Source organism: Taudactylus pleione, unplaced genomic scaffold (genome assembly GCF_031769625.1).
Source record: "Taudactylus pleione unplaced genomic scaffold, aTauple2 ptg000095l, whole genome shotgun sequence".
NCBI classification, from domain to species: domain Eukaryota; kingdom Metazoa; phylum Chordata; class Amphibia; order Anura; family Myobatrachidae; genus Taudactylus; species Taudactylus pleione.
In genome coordinates this window covers 31,308,151-31,323,595 of record NW_028284497.1, presented here as the reverse complement: position 1 = coordinate 31,323,595, position 15,445 = coordinate 31,308,151, and the positions used below count along the sequence as shown (strand labels likewise).

Genomic DNA, 15,445 nt, shown 5'->3' with positions numbered 1-15,445 from the left:
CTTCATCCACTAGAGGACACTGGAGCTCAATACAGTGGGGTCTAGACGGTGGTAAAGTAGTGCCTGGCACTTTAAATAATTTAGAAGTGTGACTGGCTCCTCCCCCTCTATGCTCCATCAGCTCCAGTTTAGAAATTGTGCCCAAGAGAGCCGGAGCAGATTGGGCTGTTATTAATAATTAGGTTTTTATTATATTTAACTTTACTCAGTTTTATTGAGGACAGGCAGACTGCTTACTGTGGCAGTCTGCCTGCTATGCGGGAGCCGCCTGGAGGGCACCGCCATGGCTACTACAGCCTGTGTCTGGTGACCCTGAAGAGGGGGCTCACAATGGAGTCAGCTGACACCTGCTCGTGTCCGGATTCCACGCCGCCCCCTCAGCAGTTGGTGAGTATAACCACCTCTCCTGAGTAGCAGGAGCTGTGTTGGTTAGAGCTGGGCTTAGTGACATGCTGAGAGTTGTCGCTGTACGAGGCTACCTCTCTCCTTCAATTACAACTGAGGAGACCGTAGCTTGCTTGGCGCCAGAAGACACAGCGCATGGTTGAGGTATCTGTCCTGCCATTTTGTTGCCGTGTCCCTCGGGCAGTGCTGTGCTTATAGGAAACACAATGCTGACATGCTTAGCGGTGGTGAGCAGACAGTGTTAGGAGACAGAGTGAAAAGTGATAAGGTGCCAGCCAATCAGCTCCCAACTGTCATTTTTCAAACACAGCCTGTGAGATGACAGTTGGGAGCTGATTGGCTGGCACCTTATCACTTTCACTCTGTCTCCTAACACTGCTTAGTAAATAGACCCCACAGTATGCTTGTATGGAGCAGTGAGGTGCGCTGTGCAGTGCTCTGATATGAACTGCAGGCGCATGCTCTTATCATAAATCTAAAAAATACAGTGTTCCAGAGCACAGCCCTACATAGCGTGTTCCCATCTTTTCAGCTGGTGCTGTGCGGGCATCTGAAGCAGGACAGCCAGGTGACGACCAGCCAGCGCTACAGCAATAGACTGGCTGGGATTACGGAGCCTGGGGGAGGGGCTTAGCGGCAGCGCAGATCCCTGTATCCCCGCTCGGGGCCCCGTTATCCACTGGTCAGCCCTGAATCATTTTTATAAAGCAGGTTCCTCTCTATTGCAGCTGCTTCCATAAAGGTGAGACACAGCTATGTTAATCCCGCTATTTTTTGATGGAGACTTCACTCTGATGGAGTCTGACCATCTCTAAACCTACCACCAGACTAGGTGCCTACCTGCTGGCGCTATGCAATTTTGGTGCATCTCAATAGCACAGTTGGCGCAGTAGTTGGCATCTTGGAGTCCTCCTGGTGCTACTTCAATCTAACCCATGCCTCTCAGCGGGCTTACTAATATCTGTGTAAAAATATATATATTATTTTTATATGGTGTACTCGCTTCGGCATCACACATACTTCACATTTGAGGTGTGTACTTTAAGATCCCGCCTGGGATGCCGCACGGGTTCGAGACCAGTCCCAAGAGGAGCGTCACCATATAGGCAAATTACGAGAGACCGGTGTTCCCTGGTACAGCTGCCAGTGATCTGATATGGGGATATTAAGATATGTATGAATATATATACGTGTGTTATGTGGCCGTGCATACCTTAGGTGTATGTATTTGTATAATAGATATATGTAAAGATGCATATATGTGTGCTCAAGGGGCACTAGGTCCAATCAAGTGTAGAATCTGTTCTTATCAGTTTAATATCTGATACGCCCCCTAGGGGCCCATATTAAATGGAATTTTAGAACAGAGAAGAGCTGCTCTGCCCACTCTACGCATTGACTGTGTATTGCAGTTCTTTCAGGAATGGTGCACCTACCTGCTCAGTTGTATATTTTCCCTGGACTGCAGCATTATATGTACGGTCTTGTTATGCAACATGAATATTGGAAGCTTGAACTCTTCTAGTGGAGGAGTTTGGCTGTCAATATCTGAGGTGCCCCTTTTCGAAGGGGCCTATTACTGTATTATTTTAAACTGCAGTAATTTATCTTCAGTGGTGCACTTGGTCAGCGGCTGCTACTTACAAGACACTAAGAATACAGTATTCTAATAGATATATAAGCATGCTATCTCCTGGTGCAGGAGTCTGTCAGTAAACTTAAGGCGGGTATCCACTACTAGATATACAAACGAGAGCACGATTACGACATTGCAATCGTGCTCTCATTTGTATATCTAGTGATGTGCCTAGACTGAATGTTCAATCCAGGCACATCCATCATCCCCACACATGCTGAACCTGACGGGATCGTCAGGTTGACCAGCATGTACGGGCGATGATAGATGTCGGAAGCGACCAGCGTGCACGCGCATCGCTGGTTGCTTCCGACCAAAACATGCCCGATGCATGCGCGATTTGCAAGCGATTGCATGATAACGGCGTCGAAAATAGCATGCATAACCAGGTCAGTTCAATGTCTGCCACCTATAATGTATGTGTTTATGTATGTATATGTGTGTGTGTTTGTATGTATGGGTATACATGTGTACATGTATGTACAGTACATAGTGTATGTGTATATATATATATATATATATATTGTCGAAGCTGGATTAGTGGCTGAGACGGAATCAGCGTAAAAATTAGCGTGCGCAACGCCATCTTGCGAATGGCAGCTAGACTCCATTTTAGAAACAAGAATCTGCAAGATGCCATTTTGCGACCAGCGCCATTTTAAGTTACAACTCACGAGCTAAGTACAGATGGAAATGTTTTTGATAATCTACCAAAAACAACTAGAAAAACAGGCCCTTTGAAAAGTAAATAGAATAGACAATACACCAGAATACTGTGAATGTTTTACATACAAATTGGGAATCCCTGTATATAGACAAGTATAGTTGTGGCAATTGTAATATAACCCAGATATTGATCTACACAATTGAATTTATCTGAATCCTAAACAGGTTTTAGTCCCACACCCTGACAGAATGGCCCCGGCTTCACAGCTGGGGGTAACACATTTGCATTGCAGTTTGAAACTGTAAGTAAGGAATGAGATATGTGTATGTATGTACATGTACATGTATATATATATATATATATATATATATGTTAAGTCCATCATAGATAGAATCTCATGCATAAACACAGCACATTACGCACAGTTGCGCTGCTAACATGATGCTCAGTAGCGAATGCACAATATCCTGCATGCGAACGCTGTTTATTAGCTGCATGCGTGCACATCTGCCCCAAATCAGATAAACCTAACTAGTGTTTTTTCCCATATCCCTAATACTTACATAATGCACACTTACACAAAAGGTTCCATGGCTATAAAGTAAAAGATCCAAGTTTTATTCATTTATTACAAATGCTGTGAAATAAAGACTATTTTGGTATCTAAGGTTTAATACATGATAAGTAAGCCGTGTTTGATATTATACTGATCCGCACTTTGGGCCTGATTCAGAGCCGAACGCTCTGACCAGAGCGCTCGCTCTGAATCAGGGCCCTCCATGAAAATGGAGCGGCCTCCTGGCCACTCGTATAGCTGTGGGTGACCACCCACAGCATATGCGAGTGGCCAAAAAGATGGTCGCGATGGTCTTGACCATCGCGACCATCGGACTTGCGACGGAGACCCTGCAGTAGGGTCTCCCTGCCACAAGCCCTGGAGTGATTTTGGCTCTGTCAGAGCCAAAATCACTCCCACTGACATCACTAGTGATGTCAGTGGGGCCGGCTTCAGACGGTAGGCGTTCCCATGGGAACGCCTCCGTCTGGCTGCCACGCCCACCAAAGGGGCGTGCTGTCAATCAACATCGACAGCACGCCCCCTTTGGTGCGAGACCCGGAGCGATGTAAAGCCCGTCGCTCCCCGGGTCTCGCGCATGCGCACGACGGAGCTCCCTCCGTCGTGCGCATGCGCAGTGGGGAACATCGACCCACTTGTGAGCATACTACGCTCGCGAGTGGGTCTGAATGACCCCCTTTATCCACAGCTTTCCGGTATCAACGGTGTGAAGATCAGAACATGAGTTCGCAACTTATGGACCGTAAAGACATAAAGAACCAAAATGTATTTTTGTGCATGCAGGGGAAATAGAGGAGGCAATAAGCTGTTAGAGGCTGTTCTGTGTGCATTTGAACCAACCTGTTAAATGCCCTGTACCAAATGCACCTGCACTGGGAACCAATGGGATCAGCAACAAACTCCTGTATTCTGTTGTCTATTTCTGGGGGGTATAAATATGTGTGCTCTGACCCTGGGTTTCTAGTCTTCTTGCTGATTGCTGATTGACGGAGGTTATCTTGCTGATGCCGGGATCTGGTCCAGAGCGCTTGCGTATGTATAACTGTACTTGGGTCTGTATAATTTCTTTGCGCTAAATTGTACTTAGATCATAGCGTGTAACTGACTGTACTTTTGCTTGAATAATACTTCGTGCTTTGGAACCACAGGTTCAAGGTCTGGAGTCTTTATTTACTGTATGACTGCGTACGCAAAATAGCGTCATCCTTAGAGGTTTATAGGAAGGATATTAGAAGATATAGGCAGGAATGTATAGAGGTTCAAATCCAGAATCCTTAGTTGTGGGCTCATAGTGAAGTCACCTACCTGTTCACACGATAAAATACGGTTATCGATATCTCACCAAAGGGTGGATAGTGGCCACACGCAGTTTTCCCTGCAACCACTCTATGCTGAAAGATCGCTATGCGTTATCGTGTGAGTCAAGGTACGCTGACTAGAATCCAGGGACAAGAAAGGAAAAAGTTTGTTTTCCTTTGTTGATAGTATTTTGCGTTTAAAAGGGGTGTTGCAGTATTGCAAATGCGGCTAAGTCGCATTTTTGCACGCAATAAAGACGCACTTTTGCATACGCAGCTAAGGGTAAGTCATACGGTTGTGTAGTAGTTGCATTATTGTGTATGCGACTGGTCGCACAATAGCGTATACGTATTTCCGGTTGTGCTGCCACATGTTTAAACAAAGCCGTTGAGGTTTACATTTTTCAGTTGTTGCCAATAACTGAGTTAACGTGTATTTTTCTGCACAGGAAAAAAGTGTGTAACTGTGAGTGTTTGTTTAGGGTGTAACACGGGACCTAAATGTTAAGGGTATTGTAGGACCCTTAAGTGCTAGGCGCAGGAAGGTTGCCTAGTGACTCGGTAGCAGCATACCGTTTACTTTTACACAGAGCAGGTGTATGGTTTGTTATTTTTGTTAGGGTTCGCCTCCCAGCGTGATGTGTGTGATCTGTTAGGCTTATTTGAACATTATAATTGAACCGCATAATCTTGGCTACATTTTGATTGTGAGCTGGTGAGAGGGTGGATGAAATCAACTGGAACAAAAAGGGTTCTTAGCTGCCCCCTAGCAGTTGAAACATAGTCGAAAAGGGATTTTATTGTATGGGAGCATCTTCCTTCCATAGGTGAGTGAAGCCATCTAGAGGTCCTTCATAGGATTTGGTGGATACACCCTTTTTCAAAGGCGTCCACAGGTAAGTGAAAGTATCTTGACTGTCTTTCACCAGTTTAAATCTTTATTGAAAAACATAGGAGTTGTCTTAAGATGGGAGCCACGCAAACAATAGAGATGTTAGACAATGATGTACTGGTAATGGAAGCGCCGCTTGGATCGGCCCGTCGTATCATGCATACAAAGTACGGTACTTATGCAATAAGGTATTGTGATGTATGGTGTAAGATAACGATGAAGAGTGCTAGACCGTTTCCCAGAATTGGTAGTTTTGATAAAGATGTATTGGATAATGTCCGGGACCACATCAGTCTGATGCGGTCTCGAGGTAAGAAGGTAAAATATTATGAATGTTTAAAATTGTGGCAGCATGACGGGGATGCGTGGCTTAAAAATGTGAAGCGACACAAACTAGCATCGCAAACGCATTGCCAGAAAATACACCCACAGTGCTGGATTGCAATGCGTGCGAGCTGCAAAATGGCGCGTATGTGCAGCAAGGTAGCGTTGCGGAAGGTATTGTCAGCAGTTCACGCGCACTACCGCCACCTTATGTGGATGGGGGTGCAAGTACAGTTATCGAAAAAACCCATAACAATGTAACAAGCAATTTGTACCCTCTCTTAAGAAACCATAAAGAAAATGTTTATGATGTGGATAATGAGCCTATTGTAATGTCTGCCATTTCCCATGCTGTACAAATGATAGATGCTGTACCACGACAATCATGAGTGGTGCCGCCATCTCCATCGGTAACAGCAAGGGAAGTGCTAACACCCTCTGCAGCCGTAGAGGAAGTTGTTAATACCATATGTAGTAGCAACAGATTAAACCCCAGCCAGGTAACAAGGTCAAAGGTAGCAGCGCTGCCGGTCTGCATCCCATTCGGACAATAACTGCTCCGAATGGAAATGCAGTTGCGAATGGTGTAGTGCCCACGAGGGAAGTGGTAATGCATTGTCCTTGGACAAGGGCAGAACTAAATTCCATCATAAATGATTTCCCCGATCCCGAAAAGCCAAATGTCAAAGATTTTTGAGGAATTTGGGTAGTTCTCATGAGCCAACTAATAAAGATTGGCGAGTGGTGTTAAAGGCAAGTCTAAAACGCAATATCGACGTGACAAAATTTATCACAGATTGTGTATTGGATGGTGGCATTCCCTTAACAGACCAAGTAAATCAAGGTAACATTTCCTACATTGTAACTCAATTGGGTATATATTTTCCAGCAGTAGTAACTGGAACAAAATTTTCACCATTAAGCAAAAGGAGAGTGAATCTGCAGAAGATTATTGCAACTGGGCTCTGCAGGCTATCACCCAGTACACTGGGTTAGAAGATATTAAAGATAGCACTCACCACAGGGGAATGATAGTCATGGACGGTCTGAAAGAGAATTTAAAGACTCGGGTTCAGACCTCACAACCTGGCTGGAGGGGAGTCACAATAGATACCCTCATAGAATCTGCCATAGAACATGATAAAAACATCTCAAAGAAGAGAGAGACCCAGAGCGAAAAACTAATGGCTGTCAGTATCCAAGCTCTGGAAGGAATGACGGTAACATCACAGCCAGCAGACACACTTGCACCCACACACACACTTTCACCTGAACAGTTATACGCCCTCACTAATCCCACGCAACAGCAAACACAGCTCTATCCCACATACCCTACACAACCACAGGTCCCATACTACCCACAAACTTCATGCCCCCCACAATACCCATATCCTCCATATCCCTACCCATATCCACCACCTTTCCCCCCTGCTCAAATCTCACAACCCGTGTCCTCATCTGATCCACGAGCATGTTTTAATTGTAAACAATTAGGACATTTAAATAGAAACTGTCCGGTAAAAAGGGTAGGACCCCCAAACCAGAGAGTACCTGGATATCCCCATAAAGGATATGCACAGAGACCAGCAAATGTCCAACAGGCACCATCTCCAATTGTGGCTGTAAATGCATTATTGGAGAATGGTAGCCAACACTAGGGGTCAGGTCATACCTGTAGTCTACAGATAGTCAGGTTAACGGGAAGTACTAGGGAAGAACCGGTCATGATGGTTGATGTAGCTGGTACTAAATATCCTTTTCTTGTAGACACAGGGGCGACCGGGTCAGTGATAAAATCTCCTGTTAATTTACAGGTGACCAAGAAGACAGTACCAACAATGGGTGTAACAGGTAAAGTGCAACATTATCCTTTAACAAAGTCCACAGAGGTTACTATCGTGCCGTTGCATACCAGGCATTCTTTTCTTCTGGCTGCAGCGGCTCCTACTAACCTGCTGGGTAGAGATTTGTTATGTAAGATGGGATGTGTCATATACTGCACCCCTGATGGTGTATTTCTAGATATCCCAGAGAGAGTTGCGAACGAGGTGCGGGATATGTTGGACACTCCCCAAAGGATAATGTATCACTCTACCAGTTTAAATGTAAATCCATCTCAGGTAGATCAAATGTCCCAATTTCCAGGTTCCCTTTGGACTAAGGACGGACAGGACACTGGATTAATGGCAAACGTAGGCCCCGTAATGGTAAATTTAAAAGGCGGTAGGCAAGCTCCAAAAATTCCCCAGTACCCACTAAAACAAGAGGTAGAATTAGGGGTTTTTCCAATAATTGAGCGATTTTTGCAACAGGGAATTTTAGTTCGTACAGCTAGTGTAGCCAACAGTCCCATCTTTCCGGTGAAGAAGAGTGATGGGAGGGGTTATAGGCTGGTACAAGACCTTAGAGGTGTTAATAAGGTAGTAGAGAGCCAATTCCCCGTAGTGCCAAATCCAGCTGTCATTCTTATGCAGATCCCACCAAATGCAACCCATTTCACTGTCATTGACCTCTATTCTGCTTTCTTCTCTGTGCCTCTCCACCCTGACTGTCAGTATTTATTCGCATTCACATACAGAGGTGTACAATATACATGGACACGGTTGCCCCAAGGTTTCATAGACAGCCCCAGTATCTTCTCCTAGGCCTTGCACGACTGTTTACAATCTTTTCAACCTACCAATGTATCTGTTCTAATTCAATATGTGGACGATTTATTGCTATGTTCTGATTCGTTTATGTCATGTTTGAATGATACTAAACTATTGTTGCTTCATCTCTCGCATACAGGACACAAGGTTGCTAAGGACAAACTACAGCCGTGCCAATCCAGAGTAAAATATTTGGGACACTGCCTAACTCAGGGGTTACGACATCTCACAAATGACAGAATCCAGGCCATACAGAACATGACACTCCCGCAGAACCAGCAGCAAATTCTTACCTTCTTGGGAATGTGTGGATACTGTAGAATGTGGATCCCAGGTTTTTCTATTTTGGCCTTGCCTTTACAGGACTTGGTCTCTTCCTCAAAGCCCGATCGTGTCAAACACACAGAGGAAATAGAGCAGGCTTTCCTTAATCTTAAGGATAGTCTGACAAAAGCACCTGCATTGGGAATACCTGATTATGAAAAACCTTTTGATTTGTATTGTACAGAAGCCGATGGTTGTGCTGCAGGTGTCCTCACACAAAAACATGGTGATGCCAGTAGGGCCGTAGCATACTACAGTGCCCAATTGGACACTGTGGCAAGATCACTCCCCACCTGTATGAGAAGTGTAGCAGCTACTGCTCTATTGGTGAGTAAAAGTGAGGACGTAGTATTGGGCCATGATATGATTGTCTACACTCCTCATGCTGTATCTGCTCTGCTGAACTCTGCCCAAACCAGACATGTTTCTTCAGCTAGGTTTAACAAATGGGAACTAGCTCTAATTGCACCTGCAAACATCACTGTTAAACGTTGCAGCATGCTGAATCCAGCATCGTATTTACCATATGTACAACATGATGTACAAAGGGTGGAAGGAGGCGAGTTCAGCGGACATAATGATGCACACGATTGTATGGAATATCTAAATCAGACCTTTATTGCTAGATCTGAGATATGTGACACACCTTTAGAGAATGTAGATGTGACTTTACATGGTTGGGAGTTGTCATAGACAACAGACACTGGTGAGTTATGTACAGGTTATGCTGTTGTAAATGAAACAGACATCATAGAAGCTGAACCTCTTGGTCCTCCTCACTCAGCCCAGGTGGCAGAGTTAGTAGCACTAACAAGAGCGTGTGAACTGGCAGCAGGCAAGTCTGCTAACATTTACACTGACTCTAGGTATGCGTTCGGGGTGGTGTACGATTTCGGGGCTCTATGGCATCTGAGAAATTTTATGACAGCAGCAGGCACACCAGTTGCACCATCTAGACACATAAAACAATTATTAAAAGCAATTCAACTGCTCAAAACAGTGGCAGTAATTAAATGTAAAGCCCATACAACATGCAACAACAGAGCCGATGAAGCTGCAAAATGGGCAGCAGGGTTAAAAATGTTTTCTCCAACTGAACAAATTATGGCCCTCATTCAGAGCCGTTCGCTATTTGCGTTCGTTCAAAAACAAGGGGTGGCTATTCAAATGATCTGTTCGCACATTGCAGTCTGTTCACACCTCTAAGTCTGAACGAGCGAGCAAAACATACGCTCGTTTATTTGTTAAAAACGCCCCCTGGCCGCGCGCACCATACGTCATGTTCGCTATTTATTAGATTAATCGAGTACATCGAACAGGATATGAACTGCTCGCTATTCTTGTGGTTGGTTTTTTCAACCACTATTTTGCGAGCAGTTCTGAGTTAAAAAAAACCAAGTGACGTGGTCAATGACGCTGCTATATTAATTATGCACACCCATAAAACGCCCATTTTGACCTTTAAGCACGCCTGTGTTCTGATCTCCACTTCCCGTTTTCAAGCACCTTCCCCTGTTACCACCCACATACGCCTCATTCTGTCACTCAAAATAGCAGGCACTCGCTATATTGCGTACAAACGATTTTCGCCAGCACTGACTGGTTCGCGCATGCGTACTAAAAACCGTACGCATGCGCAGATGTGCGAACATCGCTCGGAACGAGCGTACTGCCGCTAGCGAGTGGCTCTGAATGAGCGCCTATGTCTTTTCAAACAATTGCTGAAATTAATTGAGATGCCAAATTTGTGTTCAATCCAGGAAAAGTCCATCTGGAAGTCCAAGGGATGTGGGCAAGAGTCCGCCGGGCTCTGGAGGGACGGACAAAGGTAAGCCAGTAGCCCCAAAGCATATTACTCCAGCCTGGCTGAGGCAGCCCACGGTCTGACTCATCTGGGAAAGCAAGGTATGTGTAAATTGGTGAGGGCATACTGGTGTGCACCAGGTTTTTCTTCCCAAGCATAAAAGAGAGCAATTTCCTGTCTGACCTGCTTGAAGAAGAACATAGGGAAAGCGATCCCTACCGAACCATCCCACATTCCACCGACTGATGGATCTTTCCAGGTAATACAAATTGATTTCATCCAATTACCACCCTGCAGGAATCTTAAGTATGTACTAGTGTGCACTGACGTATTTTCCAACTGGGTTGAGGCCTACTAAGAAAATAGTTCAGGAATTTGTATGCAGGTACGGTATCCCTAAAATCATCGAGAGTAACAGGGGTACTCATTTCATAGGTGATGTTTTTCAAAATATGTGTAAGCTGATGGGTATTAATAGCCGACTTCACACCCCCTACCGACCGCAAGCCAGCGCCAAGGTAGAGAGGATGAACGGAACTATTCAAAATAAGTAAAATCATGACAGAGACTGGACTAGGATGGCCAGAAGCGTTACCATATGGTTCTATATAGTATAAGGACCACTCCTAGACCCCCTTTAAATCTGTCCCCCTTTGAAATACAGGGCCTGATTCAGAGCCGGACGCTATTTGCGCTCGCTCGTTCCGAAAAAGGGGCCGGCTATTTAAATTGAGCGCTCACTCTTTGCGGTCTGTTGACGCCTCTATGTCTGAGCGAGCGAACGAAACATGCACTCGCTATTTTGCAAAGACGCCCCCTGGCCGCTCACATCCTACGTCATCTCCGCTATTTATTAGATTAATCAAGTACATCGAAAGGCGTCTGAACTGCTCGCAGTGCTTGTGGTAGGATTTTCCTACCGCAATCATGCGAACAGTTCAGGCTAAGAGACAACCAAGTGACGTGGACGATGACGCTGCTTTGTTAATTATGCACACCCTTAAAACGCCCGTTTTGACCGTTTGGCACGCCTGCATTCGGATCTCCACTCCCCGTTTTCAAGCACCTTCCCCTGTTGCCACCCACAAACGCCTCATCCTGTCACTCAAATTAGCAGGCACTCGCTATTTTGCAAGCGCTCGATTGCTGACCGCACTGACTGGTTGGCGCATGCGCATTACGACCCATACGCATGCGCAGATGTGCAAACATCACTCGGAGCGAACGAGCGGCCGCTTACGAGTAGCTCTGAATCAGGCCCACTGCTCGGTAGACAACCTCATTTGATTATAAGTCCACAGAAAGACTTGAAGGGTAACAACGAGGTAACTGTAAGGTATCTTATATCAATGAGTAAGCAGTTAAAACAACAGCAGCAGAAACTGAAATTGTTGTCCAATGATATGCCTGAAACTAACTGTCATGATGTTGAACCAGGAGAATATGTTATGATCAGAAATTTCTTGCGTTCAGGTTGCTTGACTGACCGGTGGGAAGGTATATACCAGGTGCTGCTGACAAGTACTACATCTTTGAAGGTGGCTGAGAGAGATACCTGGGTCCATTCTACTCACTGCAAAAAGGTCAATCAACCAGTGGAGAAACAAGTCGGAGACAAGGCTGATAACGTGGACCTGTCTATCGCGAGCCTGTTCCGGGAGGATTGAAAAGGTCATAGTGAGATACCTGAACTAAAAGAAATTTGCAGGTCTCTGTTGTGACAATGGACTGGCCTGCTGTGTTCATTTTCATATTCTTTTCCAGAGTTTTCACCATTCTGGTTGGTTCGGGGATATACCCGGTTTCTGTGACGGGGGACCAATTGAGGAGATGGGAACTGATGGCAGTGCTGATGGAGTGGAGTCAGGAGAAGTGCAATGCCAATCAGGGGAGTGTCTGACCAATCTTAGTACTGTTATTGTTAAGAGAGCTATAATTCCGGATACTCGGGGACGGTGTGGAGGTTTATTGTCTGAAGATTCCTGTATTTGTGAGCTTTGTGGGTCCCTAGTTGATGAGAACTGTATTCAACGGTGCCAGCCTAAATATAACCCGTACTGGGGTGGGTATCCTTTAGAGGATTATCATAGCATGGTAGGCAAAGTGTTAAATCAAACTGATTGCTGGGTGTGTTCACATGTGCCACAGGGACAGCATAACGTAGGGTTGGTGCCATTTCCGTTGAATATCACGGAAATTTTAGATTTACAAAAAGGGAAAACATTGGATGGAAAATTCCTCTCATCCAAACCACCTAATTTCAAACTCTATCAATTCCAAGTAGATAGTTCACTTCTGAACTAACCAACCCCAATAAACCCGGGAGTTGGGAAGTGACGGGGAATAATCAGACGATGACCTTCTCACAGAGAGCTGATAATGAGTCCATAAACCATGATCTGTTACGCTCAATTAAATCTAGTGGGAAACATTTTAGGTACCAGTACACATTGAGTTCCACCACAGAAATTATTGGTAAGGTACCAGATGGTTATTGTGCTAAAATAATACAACCAGAGACTTGCATGTACCAGATGGAAGACCCTGAGATAGGATTGTTTGCAAGGGAAATGTGTTTAATGATAATGATGCATACTATTCCTTATGTTCTCCCCGATAATGTGTATTTTATATGTGGAAGAAAGGCGTATAAGTGGCTCTCCCCGAGTTCCGTTGGTTTGTGTTACCTGGGAAGAGTAGTCCCAAAAGTTATGACCCTCACACATGTTGAAATGCTCGGTATCCATGAAAACACACCATCACCATATCTTCACACGCAGTATGAACACAGAGGCAAACGAAATATGATAACTGAGTGGCTTTATGCACGTCGCCAGGTAATTAGTGAGACAACTGGCTTCCAAGTTTTAGTCGCACTGGATCCCACCAGAATCACTCGGGGTACATTAAATTTTAGATATATTCAGGAACTTGCTAAATTAATAGATGATATCACCGAGATGTATGATGACACATTCAGGTATACAGGGAGAGAATTGCAAGCATACAAGAAAGAACTGGTGCAACACAGGCTAGTGTTAAATTATTTAACTGCTGTTACTGGAGGGTATTGCGTAACTTTGGCCACCCAATTTGGAGTGAAGTGTTGCACCTATGTCACCAATGATACCAGCGACCCCAAAGAGGTGATAGACTGGAAGATGGATGAAATTCTACAGCTAAAATGGGAGTTTCGTAAGAACCATAATGCTTCAGTGGCTGAAGCAGGGGAGAAAATAGGATGGGTCTCATGGTTGAACCCAGTGAAATGGTTCTTAGGCCTAGGGGAATGGGTCCAGGAAGTGATCGCCAGCATAGGCAAATTCTTGATCCCTATACTGATTGTCATTATAGTAATTGGCCTATGTGTCCGGTATGTTCCTATTGTGTTGAAGTGTGGAAAATGTAAAAATAGAGTAAGACGAAAGAACGAAATTATGATGATGGTCAGTAATGGCAATATGAATACTGAGGTAAATATAGAACTGCATTACAACCCTGAACTAGGAAATACCATCATCTAATGTATTATATTTAGACATGCATAGAATGTATTATTGAAATGTTACTTTTGAATCACTTCAGATAATGTAAAGTCTCAATTTCCCTTCAAGACTGCCTTTATAGGACTGGTGCATCCCCACATCTTTCACATGATCTCCCAAGGTCCGCGGTGTGCATATAATGGTAGTTTTATGTCCCCTCCTAGAGACACATTATTGATGGATTAAGAACCACCTTGTGCCATCCCCTAATAACATTAAGTAATATACGTATGTATGCCTAAAATTAATTTTAACATCAGGATGTGATAGCATGTTCGCTATCAAAGGGTGGACTGTCGAAGCTGGATTGGTGGCTGAGACGGAATCAGCATAAAAATTAGCGTGCGCAACGCCATGTTGTGAATGGCAGCTAGACTCCATTTTAGAAACAAGAATCTGCAAGACGCCATTTTGCGACCAGCGCCGTTTTAAGTTACAACTCACGAGCTAAGTACAGATGGCAATGTTTTTGATAATCTACCAAAAACAACTAGAAAAACAGCCCCTGAGAAAAGTAAATAGAATAGACAATACACCAGAATACTGTGAGTGTTTTACATACAAATTGGGAATCCCTGTATATAGACAAGTATAGTTGTGGCAATTGTAATATAACCCAGACATTGATCTACACAATTGAATTTGTCTGAATCCTAAACAGGTTTTAGTCCCACACCCAGACAGAATGGCCCCGGCTTCACAGCAGGGGGTAACACATATGCATTGCAGTTTGAAACTGTAAGTAAGGAATGAGATATGTGTGTGTGTATGGATATATATACACACACACATATATATATATATATATATATTTTACGTCCATCATAGATAGAATCTCATGCATAAACACCGCACATTACGCACAGTTGCGCTGCTAACATGACGCTCAGTAGTAAATGCACAATATCCTGCATGTGAATGCTGTTTATTAGCTGCATGCGTGCACATCTGCCCCAAATCAGATAAACCTAACTAGCGTCTTTTCCCATATCCCTAATACTTACATAATGCACACTTACACAAAAGGTTCCATGGCTATAAAGTAAAAGATCCAAGTTTTATTCATTTATTACAAATGCTGTGAAATAAAGACTATTTTGGTATCTAATATTTAATACATGATAAGTAAGCCATGTTTGATATTATACTTTATCCACAGCTTTCCGGTATCAACGGTGTGAAGATCGGAACATGCGTTCGCAACTTATGGACCGTAAAGACATAAGGAACCAAAATGTATTTTTGTGCATGCAGGGTACATAGAGGAGGCAACATGCTGTTAGAGGCTGTTCTGTGTCCATTTGAACCAACCTGTTAAATGC

The 15,445-nt window shown here is 44.2% G+C and overlaps 1 non-coding gene across 1 annotated transcript; it reads left to right on the top strand.

Moving 5' to 3' along the window:
• The first annotated feature begins 1,660 nt into the window (after window positions 1-1,660).
• LOC148526709 (U2 spliceosomal RNA) lies at window positions 1,661-1,842 on the top strand. The gene has a single exon (XR_015878244.1). It is a non-coding gene; the product is annotated as a U2 spliceosomal RNA (small nuclear RNA).
• The last annotated feature ends 13,603 nt before the right edge of the window (window positions 1,843-15,445 follow it).